Genomic DNA, 12,203 nt, shown 5'->3' on the forward strand with positions numbered 1-12,203 from the left:
TATTCCATAAACACTGCATCCCTTATTTGTTTTTCTCATGTCACTTGTCCGCTTCTGCTGAATCCTCCACATGCAGAAGCGGACTGCATGTGGAGCACAAAGAAAACAAACATTAGCAACACACATGGATCGTGTGGTGGGCAGGCGTCGGCCATCCACATTCCAGAGGTGCCATAAAAACACCATAAAATCAACCATCCATAGCTGTGGAAAGAAGTGACACTAGTTTTCAACACAGAAAATTTCTCACATGTTATTCACATTGTCAAAGTAACCTTCACATTTTCCCAACAACACAGTGTAACAGCATCACCAACTCATAACCTGTAGTAGAGGAACAAACATCCACCAATTGTTCTGTTAGAAATCACATCATCAAATCACATGAAGAACTGTAATGCTGTAGAAAAGAAAATGCAAATGTTAGCGCTGCGCAGGTGTGTACACACTTTCTCACAGTAACTTCTGTGAGCAACACAAGCCCATGAATAACACACCCCTGGTAGATTCACAAACATAGAAAATGGCATTTAAAAGGTTAAACCATCACGCAACCTCGAATGTTGCTGGCATCTTTCTGCTCCTGTAAAAGGAAACACATAAATTCATCCACCCTTTTGTCCTGTCTAGGTGGAGGTTAACCTTGAGTCGTGGTCAAGTCTTGTCAGCTTTTGTCAGCTTTTACCAGTCAGTTTTTTCTCTTTCACTCATTCATTCATACATTCATTCTTTCTTTGCTGATAGTGGAACCTATCGTCGCATTTAGCTTCCACTCTCAGCAAAATGACGTCATTTCAAAAAGAAAAAGAAGAACTTTAGATCGTATTACCTCGCTGAATCCTTTTTAGGCAGGGACTCTTATTTTCTAATTGTCCCAAATAAGTGGCTTTCTCCAGAGCCCATTTTAATGTGGAGAAACTCACTTGCAACAATTTTCTCGATAACGTGTAGCACTTTTTAATTCCCGACGTGCAGATCTGCTTAAAGAAAAGAAATTCACAAACAAAAATCAGTGCACTGTTCAAAAAATAAAAATAAAATGAAAAATGACAAATAAAACTGAAAAACAAAAGAAAATAAAAAATACAGAAGCCCGGTCTTAAGACTTGTCACAGAATATTCTTTCTCTTATAGGTGAGAAAACACCAAATCTAAAACTTGGTGCCATGGTGAAACTTTCCCCATACTTCAGAAACAAAAACAAAACAAAAACAACAAAAACAAAAAATCTGCTAGTTTCACTCATTTAAACTCTGGCTGCAGGATTCTGTTCACCCTTGCTATCATGTTCCCCAAAATAATACTAATTCAGTCGTCTATGTATCAGTTTTCAACCCACTCAATAAACCAGACAGGATGATGGTAACAGTATTACCTACTTAAAATTGTATTTAATCTTCATTACGTGTGTGTGTGTGTGTGTTAGTCGGGTTAATACATTTTCTGTTTTTATGTATCCTTTTATGTACCTTCCCCCTTTTTTCTGAAACAAAACTCCGTTCACTCCAAATTTTGTTTCAGAAACATCTAAATGAAAAACTCTGTCATAGTCAGGCACAGCTAAACCCCAAATGCTTGCAGGTTACCATAGGCAACCACGCTGAGTGTTGTCAACCACTTCTACAAATGCCCTCTTTTAATGTGTTACATTTTGTGTATGATTTTGTGTTATCTCTGGTGCATATTATCTGCATGTGTGGTGTCACCTTTCCATTTTTCTAACAGTGCACTTGCATACCTCAGTGCTTGTCTTCCTCCCCCTTTTGTGGTGGTCTGGACACTGTGTCAATCCTCCACTTCCAGGCAGTCGCTTGTCTCCCTGGATTCCTTAACCCAATTTGATTCCCCACACTAAAACAGCCGCCTCAGCCCTCTTCTGCTCCTTTTCTTCTCTCCCACTTTTCAGTCCAATGGCAGTCAGTTTTCTTCAGCTTTGTCCCATGTATCTCTTTGTCCCACTGTCTCTTTCATTGCCATCTCGCTCCAAACATGGCAAATGTCAAGCTCAGACAGTCTTCTCAAAAGTCCTTCACACACAGTGAGGTTGCAGCTTGCTGGAAACGCATCTCCATCCATCCAATCCAGATGGTGGTTCCTCTCTTTCTGATGCCGTTTGCCCACAGCGCTGCTGGACCTCTCTGCTCAGAACTCTGGTATTGTCTCTTGGACTTCTGTCCACTGTTGATGTTCATGCTCGTGCTTCTGGAACTGCACTCTGTGTCTTCAGGGAGAGATTAGCTTCCTTGGAGCTCGCTTATTCAGGATGAGGACGGGGAGCTGCAAAACAATTCAGCCAAAAAATTCTGGCTGGGTGTTTCTATTTTTTCTAATGATTTTAACCTATAATTTTCTTCCGACTGCTGCCCGTGGAGAATTGATCCAGGTCCATTCCCCACCTATAATCGACAGACTGAGAGACTTTCATTATTCACTGTGACTACATATGTTTTCATCACTCCTAAAGCAACACATCTCTGCTTATTTTGTTTTGAACTCTACTGACTTTAAACCCCAAAAATGAAATTTTTATTTGGTCTTAACCGCAAACACAAAAATCTTCTTGATGTTGTTATTAATTATTTTCATCCACAACACTCCAAATTATGTTTTCTTTTGTGTCCAGCAGGGGAAGAAGGTGACCTGTAGGGTCACTGCTTCCCCCAGTTGGAGACAATTTCCCACTCACACTTCCACACTTTTTATTTTCTTTGTTTTCATGATTTTCTTTCTCTTTTTTTTTTTACCCCGTTGTTTTACACCCACACATTAACCTGTTAACTCACTCCTCCAACCTCATTTTCCTTTCACCCCAACAGCTCTCATACAGTCAGCAATCAAATTCTCCATTCATCCTTGAGTACTTGGTCACCTTTAAATGTCACTGTTAATTTTATCAATTTATTTATCATTACTTTAACACTAATCCACTTTTTAATTTGCTTTATTTACTTTAGTTCATTTTTCTCCTATTTGATTACTACGATTTCTTGACTATTATTATTTCACAGAAAATCAACTGATCTACTTTGTCTCCCTTTTTGTCATCAGGGAATTCACACACACACACTCACAGGCTGGTCACTAGCCCCCACCTTTTCTTTCTCTCTCACACACACGCACATTTTACTCTTCGTTCGTTCCACCTGTGAACCCGCCCCTCGAGGCTGGCTCACACACACCTCATGCTTCTCGCAGTCCCATTCAAACTTTCTGCGAGACACTTCTGCTGATTCAGGACAACGCCCTAATCAGAACAAAGAGCGGGTGCCGTCCGCTCTTATACACCTCAACCTAACTAGGACAATTAGGCTCACGATCTTCAGATCGCGCCACATTTGCCTCACGGACTATTCAAACTGCGCCACGGACTGGATACCGCAGTTTCTCTTCCCCATAAAAAATAAAACCAAATTAAACCCCCCAATTGACTTCACAGTTTGCAACAATTCGCGACACGGCCTCCTGCCGCAATTTCTGCACACCACAAACACACACTTTAGACACAAATTATTTTTGTTACTTTAATTGACTCCCGTACTTCAGACGAGACGCCGACTCTAACGGCGCTTTCACACACACTACACCGTCTACACACACTGCAGTCAGTGGGACGAGCCAAGCAGTCGTTCTCTCACTAACAAAGCAACTTGCCCCCACTCTCATGCATGTTATCAACCGTGACTAGGATCCAACACCTAGCTTTAGTTATTTAGGGCGCCCCCGGTGCCCAGGTCACCACCCCGGCAAATCCCAAGGACGCGTCCGACCAAGGGTGGAGTTGCCAAACTCGGAGCACACACGGCCCTTAGCCGGCGACAAAGCCTTTCAGCCCCGCTTTCTAACTAATAGTAACACAAGTTTCCTGCTTTAACGCACGAGGACGGATCACACACCGCCACTTTTTTCCTAATAACTAAGATGGATCACACACCGCCACGGATGAAACACCGATTCTATTAATCCGTAACAAACATCTCCTGCTTTAACGCACCGAGATGTCCTTACGGGGCGCTAAACATCAACCTGAGTTCTTATCAAAAGTCTCTTGCTTTAGTCGCTCACAGTACGCTAAACATCAACCTGAGTTCTTAGCAAAAGTCTCTTGCTTTAACGCACTGAGACGGACGCTAGCCGCCTTTTTTTCTACTGAGTGAATTTACACTGCGATACGTTCAACTTAGCGAACAGATAATTTAGGCTTTAAATAATATGCACGGTTCGAAAATAAACAGGTCGTGCTTACCTTTTAATCATGTGAGCTAGCTCTCTGTTCGCCTCGTTTCAGGATCTCAGCTCTGCCAATTCATCTCTGCGCCTCGAGGAATCCCGGGTTTCGGCACCAAAACTGTTGCGAAATCAGTTTTACCCCTTTTCTTTTATTCGTCGAAACTTCCAGAGACGGCACCGGAACTCAGTAGTCATTTCACAAAACCTTTATTCATCTTCATTTAAACATGCACTTCTAGAAGGGAAGACGAGGCCGGTGTGTCCCTCTGCAAATCTTCACCTCTTTGTTCGTTACAGCCAGCTTTATAGAGGCGTCCCCATCATAAAACCCCCTATGGTGTGCTGCAAACTCTGTGTCTGTATCTATGTGCACGAGCACATGAATGCCTATGTGAGCGCACATGAGTGAGTGTGCGTGTGGATGTGTGTGCGTGACACTGTGGGTGTAGGTGACTCCCTAGATCATAAAACCCATCTCCCTTCCAGACCACAGTTATCCAGTTACAAATGTTGAGACCCCCACTCAAACATCCTCTAGGTAATTTCCACTCAGCATTAACTCCTCTGTTTTACTTCCACAGTTCAATTGGGGGAGGGGTCTCCTACAATCTACTCCTAAGTTCACGACACAATGAGGCCTTTATTATATTAAGGGCAGTGTCAGTGTCTCTACAATAGTTCTACATTCTATGTTAACACATTTCTAAACTCTAAAATAAGCTAAACACTCCTACATTGCATATCCGAGGAAACGACCTTTCACTGCCTTTTTGTCCAGCTTCTTTCTCTCTGTGTCTGGAACATGAGCATAAGCAACACAACCAAATACTTTCATATGGCTAATGTCTGTTTTTTTTTTCATACCATCTCTGATAGGGTGTTTTGTTCTTTAAAGCAGATGTTGGGAGCCTATTCTGTATGTAAGCTGCAGTAGCAACAGCTTCTGCCCAGAATGTGTTTGGCAACTTTGCATGTGACAGCATGCTTCTAGCTGATTCCACTAGAGTTCTGTTTTTTCTCTCTGCAACACCATTTTGCTGTGGTGTGTGTGGTACAGTCATTTCATGGTGGATGCCTTGAGCTTTCAAATATTCTTGAAACTCTTTAGATGTGTATTCCCCACCATTGTCAGTTCTGAGTCTTATTACTCCCTGTCCACATTCATTTGAGAAGGTTCTTTCAAACTCTTTGAACTTGCTCAGGACTTCCGTTTTTTCTCTTATGAAATACACTTTACAACATCTGGAATAGTCATCAATGAAAGTTACAAAGTACTTTTTTCCTCCTAGTGACTCAGTTTGAAAAGGACCACAAACGTCACTATGCACTAATTGCAACTTGCGTTTTGTTCGTATTTTTCCCACTGATTTGTAAGGTTTTCTTGATAATTTGCCCTCAACACAAGCTTCACAAAAAATGTCCTCCTCTTCATTTGTAAAGCTAGCTCCTTTTACCAAGTTTTTGACTTTTTTCAGATTTGTAGTGTGACCTAGGCGCTGATGCCACATACTTGCTGGAACTGAAGCAGTTGACGCTCCATGACAGGTTGTGCAGTTTCCCTCAATATCCAGCTGATACAATCCGTCAGATCTTTGTGTTCCCATTCCATGGAGAGCTCCATTCTTTCCTCTTATGTAGCAATAAGTCCTTTTGAACTTCACTGTGTTTCCCTTCTTGGCAGCAGCTCCCACTGAGAAAAGGTTCATTGATAATTTGGGAACATACAGCACATCATACATTGTGACATCTTTTCCATTACTAACTCTGAATGACATTTTCATTGTTATGTTGCCCAGACCTAAAGCCTCAACTACTCTGCCATCACAGAGTTTTACTGTTTGTGGTTCTGAAAACTCTTGGTAGTTCTGTAGAGCTTCTTTATTCCATGTCATGTGTTTTGACGCTCCTGAATCAATTAACCATTCTTCTTGTTGTGCATCACTTTTAAATGACTCATTTACAACAAAAGCTCCCTCATATGAGTCCTCTTTTTCCTTATACAGCACACTTTTAGCCTTGTGGGCCTTGTATTTCTTTTTAATGCTTGGACAATCACGCTTGATATGTCCTTCCTTCCCACATTTGTAACATCTCCATGAGTCGGAGCTGTTTGCTCCCACTGTTTTTGATCCACTCTGTTCATTTCTATGCATCTGAGATGACATCGCTGATACACTACTGGACACAGTGGTGTTGTCAGTAAGCACTCGCTTTTGTTCCTCATTTATCAAGGCTTGTTGAACAAACTGTAATGTCAGACTGTCCATCTTTGTCTCCAAAGCAGTAAGAACAGTTGCATAGCTGGGTGGCAAACTACCTAGAAGGGTGACAATTTGATCTTCCTCTTCAATTACAGAACCTATTGCCCCTAGCTGATCAGTAAGTTCCTTCATCCTCTTTAAATGATCATTGAGATGTTCTCCTTCCTTCATTTCACACCGGAAGTACTTCTTCTTCAGAAATAGCTTGTTAGCAACAGTATCTCTTTCAAACTGTGCTTTTAGCATCTCCCATGCTTCTTTGGGGGTCTTACAGTTTGTTATCAAGTACAATTGGGGTGTACTTACATTCAGTACCAGCACTGAAAATGCCTTTTCTTTCTTCCGTTCAAATTCAGCTCGTGCTTGGGCATTAGCATCCGCAGCTAACTGCTCCGTCTCCTGTACCATACCCCACAGTCCTTTTGCCTTCGACAGGTGCTCCAGTTGAAATTTCCAAGTTGCCCAATTCTCCGGTCCGCTCAGCTTGTCAATAAACAGTCTATCTTCCATTGTGAATCCCACAATTCTGTTTATGACTCCCAAAAGAAAACGTGTTAGCAGCTTCCCTTGGCGACCTCTGGGCCCATAACCTGATGTTTTTAACGAACACCTTTTATTGCATGTAATGCACAGACACACCAACAGAGGGCAGTAATATCCCTTCAACATACATTGTAAAATTACTATTACAACAGAGGTAACCCCAAAGTCAATCTGTTGGTCCCAAATCATCCAAGTTGGATGTCGCCTCCCGGTAGAAGCACTGTCTTGCTGGGCACCGTGGTGTAACGGGGGTCCAGTTTGGGCACAAAGCCTTTAAAGTCTCTGGAAGCCTGAGTCCCAAACATGTCTAGCACCTGTCTGTTCATCAGAGCAAACCTAGAAAATCAGAGAGAGAAAAGGCCCTGTACAGTTTTATTGAAGACAACACGAACAAAGCTGATGTTGAATAAAAGTGACAACTTATCTAAAATATTGTTCGTTTATATGAGATTCCTGCAAAGTAACTTTGATATCTTCTTGTATGGTTTGGATCAAAGCCTGATTAACAACAAGCACTCCAAGTACACAGGCCTCTGCAAGGCAGCTCAATCTCTGGGCACTATTTACTCTTAAGGGTAGTAGTACTGTCATTTTCATATATTCATTTTGTTTTCATTGGTATTTTTAAACGTACTTTGAGAAGTTTGTAGTGCAGCAAAAATCAGATAACATCATGACAAAGGTTTACTTTAAATATACAAACATTTTGCAGGAGTAGGTAATGGATAACAGGAATTGATTGGTAAATAACTGGACATGAATAACTTGAGTTTATTATTACACTACATTACATTTCTAACTAACTAGCCAGCTCATTCTCTTTCTCTCCACAATTCTTTGCAGGCATCTCATGCGTCTCATACTGGGGTCAACTTGAAAGAAAGGCAAATGAGAAATATAAAAGTGAGGTCAGAGGTCAAATGTGACATGATATTTGGATGCAAACTGTAATGTGATATTTAGAATCCCCACACACCAGTATCATTTCTGAAATGTTGCCAATACAAACGAATTCAGTAAAATTGTAAGCATATTTTTAAAGACACTTTAAGTATGACCTTATTTGACCTTGAAGAAGCGGTCAGAGGTTCAAAGTAAGATGAAATTTACAATGTCCATACATCCATACCTGCCCTGAGTTAAACGCAGCAGGAACTTCCAGTATGCTGGCCTGAGGTTCTGCACTTCCATCACAGCCTGTGTAGAAGCCATGGCCTGGGGTATGGTTAAATAGACTGAAAACTGCTAATTTTCTTGGTTTGGAAAATTTCACATGGGGGGGGGACTGCTGGCTTCTCGTGGCTGCACATCATGAAGTCTCCTCCTGTCACTTTGGCAGTGGAATGATTACACATTAGACTCAGCGGGGCAGAGCTGTGCTGCCGCAACCACACTGCGGGGCGGCAGACTGTCCTGTGGTCAGCAGATTTCACACAAGCACGCGACTACACACACACACACACTGTCCGGCCCTGATTCAACCTGCAAGGCTGGAAACTGCTGTTGTAGAAACTGTTCTGCACTTGCACACATGTCAGCCGTCATGGTGGTGGGAAAGCGGCTAATTACTCAGCGTTATTCCCATCAGCAATCTGTGACTCCGCTATAGAAGTCCAAGTTAAATACGCCGTGGTTGACGAGCAGCTGCGTTAATGAAAAACTTGAAGTTGTAATTTTTACAATTTTATGTCAGCTCCGTATCACATGTGCGAGGTGAAAGATGCTCATTGTGACAAACCCACACATGATTCGCACTTTAACCCACAGTTCCTCTTTGCTTCGTGAAGTGTTGGAGCTTTTTTTTAGCTCGTGTTGACTTTACAGCCCGCAGCTCATTTTGGTTCAGTCTCTCACCTTCACAGCACAGCAGTGCTTAATGCACGCAAAGTTAGCAACTACCTCACTGAAATATTGGAGAAGAAAAAATGCACATCAACTTAAAAGCTCATGAGCTTGCAGCATGTCTGCTCCATCCTAAAATTCTGTTACTCAATATTTGACTTCCACTGAACTAAGATACACAATTATCAGTCGCACAGATTTCTAGCTCAGCGAGTGTGTGTGTGTGAAGAATAGGGCTGCCACAAACGATTATTTTGATAGTCGACTAGTCACCGATTATTTTTGCGATTAGTTGACTAATCAAATCCATTGGATGTAAAACGTACAGCTTATTGCACCAGCACCCATCTGCTCTCATATAACTATCATTAGCTTGCAGCTTTAAGTGTTTAAGGTAAATAAGGTAATAAACTCCTTGCTATCTAAAATATAACAGGACACCGGAGTAAATTCTCGAGCATCTCACACTTCTGATGATCAGTTGTCTGCTTGATGTTTATTCAGCTGTGTAAAAACTATAACTTTAATCTCAGCCAAACCGATTCACTCAGGAACAAATAAAATACTAAAAAAAGCCAAACAATAACATAACAAGTTATCTAAGTGACTTATATATCATGTTTAACCTGAGTAGCGAAAGACGGCAGTGGGTTTGAAAACGATTTGCCAGGAGTCCGGTGTTCTCACGGGCTCTAGTGAGCCTTTCCCCCAGCTAGCTATCGTGCTAGTGGGTAACAGACGTCTCCGAAAACGTCGGGGCGCTTTTGAAAGTATGTGGTGTCTTGACAAACTGAGCAGATATTTGAAGTTTACACAGCTACATTCTCGCCTGAAAATATGTTAAACTTTATTTTGTGACCCAAAAAGAATAATAAGAGTAATATTAAAACTAACTAGCTGCCGCCATTGTTGGAACCTGAGCTGGGCTGCGCTATGAATTCTGGGACACAGCTTCTTCTTCTTCGGGGTTTAACAGCAGCTGGCATCCTTGTACATGCAGTGCTGCCATCTTCTGTTTCAGTGCGTTATTACACTCTTAAATCCTACTACTTATTCCTGCGTCTTTTGGGATCTTACAAAGCTTCAAACGACGCGTCGACTATTAAATTAGTCGTCGACGATTTTAATAGTCAACGTAATCGTGACTAGTCGACTAATCGTGGCAGCCCTAGTGAAGAACAGCGTTCAGTGTAAGTGCCAGATTTTGGTGCTGATGAACTTGTAGATGGGTGATTTATTTCAACTATACAGACAAAACAGGATGGATAGGATAGAGATATCCAGTTCAAGGTGATGGGAGGGGCTGTAGCCTTCCCCAGCTGTCATGGGGTGAGAGGCAGGGTACATCCCGGAAAAACCATCAGCCTGTCGCAGGGCTGACACAGACAGACTAGATAGAAGCAGTTTTGCTGATATTAAAAATAGGTGTTGTCGTTGTTAAATCTGTTCCTTCCTGTCCTCCACAGAGCAAGCATCAGCAGGGATCCTTTCTACGACATGCTGGCCACCAGGAAGAGGAGGATAGCCAACAAGAAATGATGATGACTCACCCTCACTTACGTCAAGTGTCAGCAGCATTGCTGTCATCAGAGGAATGCTTGTGTGTATGTGTGTGTGTTTAAGAGTCTCAAAGGCGTCAGATTCATACGTTCTCCGTCAGCCCTGCGGGACATGCAGTAAAACATATGGGACTAACGTGGATCATCCCTACTTCTGCCTGAAGATTTGTCTGCACCTCAGTTCTTGGCTGTTGGGAATTAAAGATTCAAATTCAGTCTGCTACAGGCAAAAAATATAATAAAAAAAGAAGGTAAATTCTCACCACACTAGACGACGATGGAGAACAGCATGAGGACTTCATGTAACTGGAGATAGCCATAGCTGTAATCATTAGTCTTTTCGTCATGCCCTAATGTGAGACTACCCCCTGCTGGACACATAAGGTGCTGCAACACATTGGGAGGATTTGAAAGCTGAATGTTCAGCTCCCAGCCACTCAGACCAACTTGTCTGGTCTCAGCGTTTTATTACCTTCACCTCCTTCGACAACTGCCAACAATATTTTGTAGATAATTCGCAACTACAGAAAGCCTCAAGCTCATCAGTCAGCTGGTCTGATTGATGTAGCATTTAAGTGACTGTACCTGTATATGCAAACATACTCAACATGGGCTCGTACACGTCCATTTACGATATTTCCTTTTTAAAGGCAAACCAAGTCGTGTGTAATGAAGCCTGCCAGCAGTAACGCATCATATTAACTCACATAGTGAAGATCCACCTCTGCGATCGTTTCTTTTGTATTTATTTTCTCATCTTTTCACAAAAAAAGCAGCCCTCCCCTCCGACTCACATTATGCATGTATAGTATATAATTTACATACTGTTTTGTTTTTTCTGTATTGTGTTCACGTAGTGTGGAAATCATAATGGCTGTAGCCTTTACCCGTTCTTTTTTTTTTTCATTTTTAGTTTGACAGCTAACAAGTTTACAATAGTGGAAGAGGGTCAGCTTCCCCTCACACTGTTATTACTGAGGTTCAGATAGTATATGTAATATGAAAGAGAATTAGGACAAACCCTTTCAAAATAAGATACTGGAATTTGCTGGAATACGTGTGAATGCTCTAACTGGAATCTTGAGGACCGTTTTCCCCAGACAGATCAAACCGCCCCACAAAGCCAAAACTTTCCTCACGGGCGCAGCTCTCAGCTCTAAGCACGGTTTGGCGTTTGTGCAGGAAAACGGCTCTCGAATACTTTGATGTACACTTTGAATAAAAAATACATGCTGATAAGAAAACAGCTTTTTGCGTGCATGTGAATTCAGCGAGCAGTGCTCGACTCACCAAACTTACCAGGTCTTTGGTTATTTCAAACATGGATACAGTGCTGTGAGAAAATTAGGAGTGAGCTGAACCCAAACAGCTAGAAAAGTGTATGTAACAAAAACCTGAATACATAAGAGTGTCGTTAGTGGATCTACATTATAATTTAACCGTAGTGGAAGGTTTGTTCAACAAGAGTCTCATACAGTCTAGTCCAGCGGTCCCCAACCCCCGGGCCACGGACTGGTACCGGTCCGTGAGTCATTTGGTACCGGGCCGCGAGAGTGAGACTCGGGTGTGAAATGTATGGTTTTCAGGGTTTTTATCGGTTTTTAGCGTTATTTTGTTATCGTTTTTTTCGTTAACTCGTTTTTCCTGGATCTTTTCACGTGTGTTATGAATAAATCTTATTTTTTTCGGTACCGGTACTAGTTTTATTTTGTTGTATTTATCCGCGACACCTTAAAGGCCGGTCCGTGAAAATATTGTCGGGCACAAACCG

This window comes from Perissodus microlepis, chromosome 17 (assembly GCF_051167445.1).
Source record: "Perissodus microlepis isolate ML-2025 ecotype Zambia chromosome 17, ASM5116744v1, whole genome shotgun sequence".
Lineage (NCBI taxonomy): Eukaryota > Metazoa > Chordata > Actinopteri > Cichliformes > Cichlidae > Perissodus > Perissodus microlepis.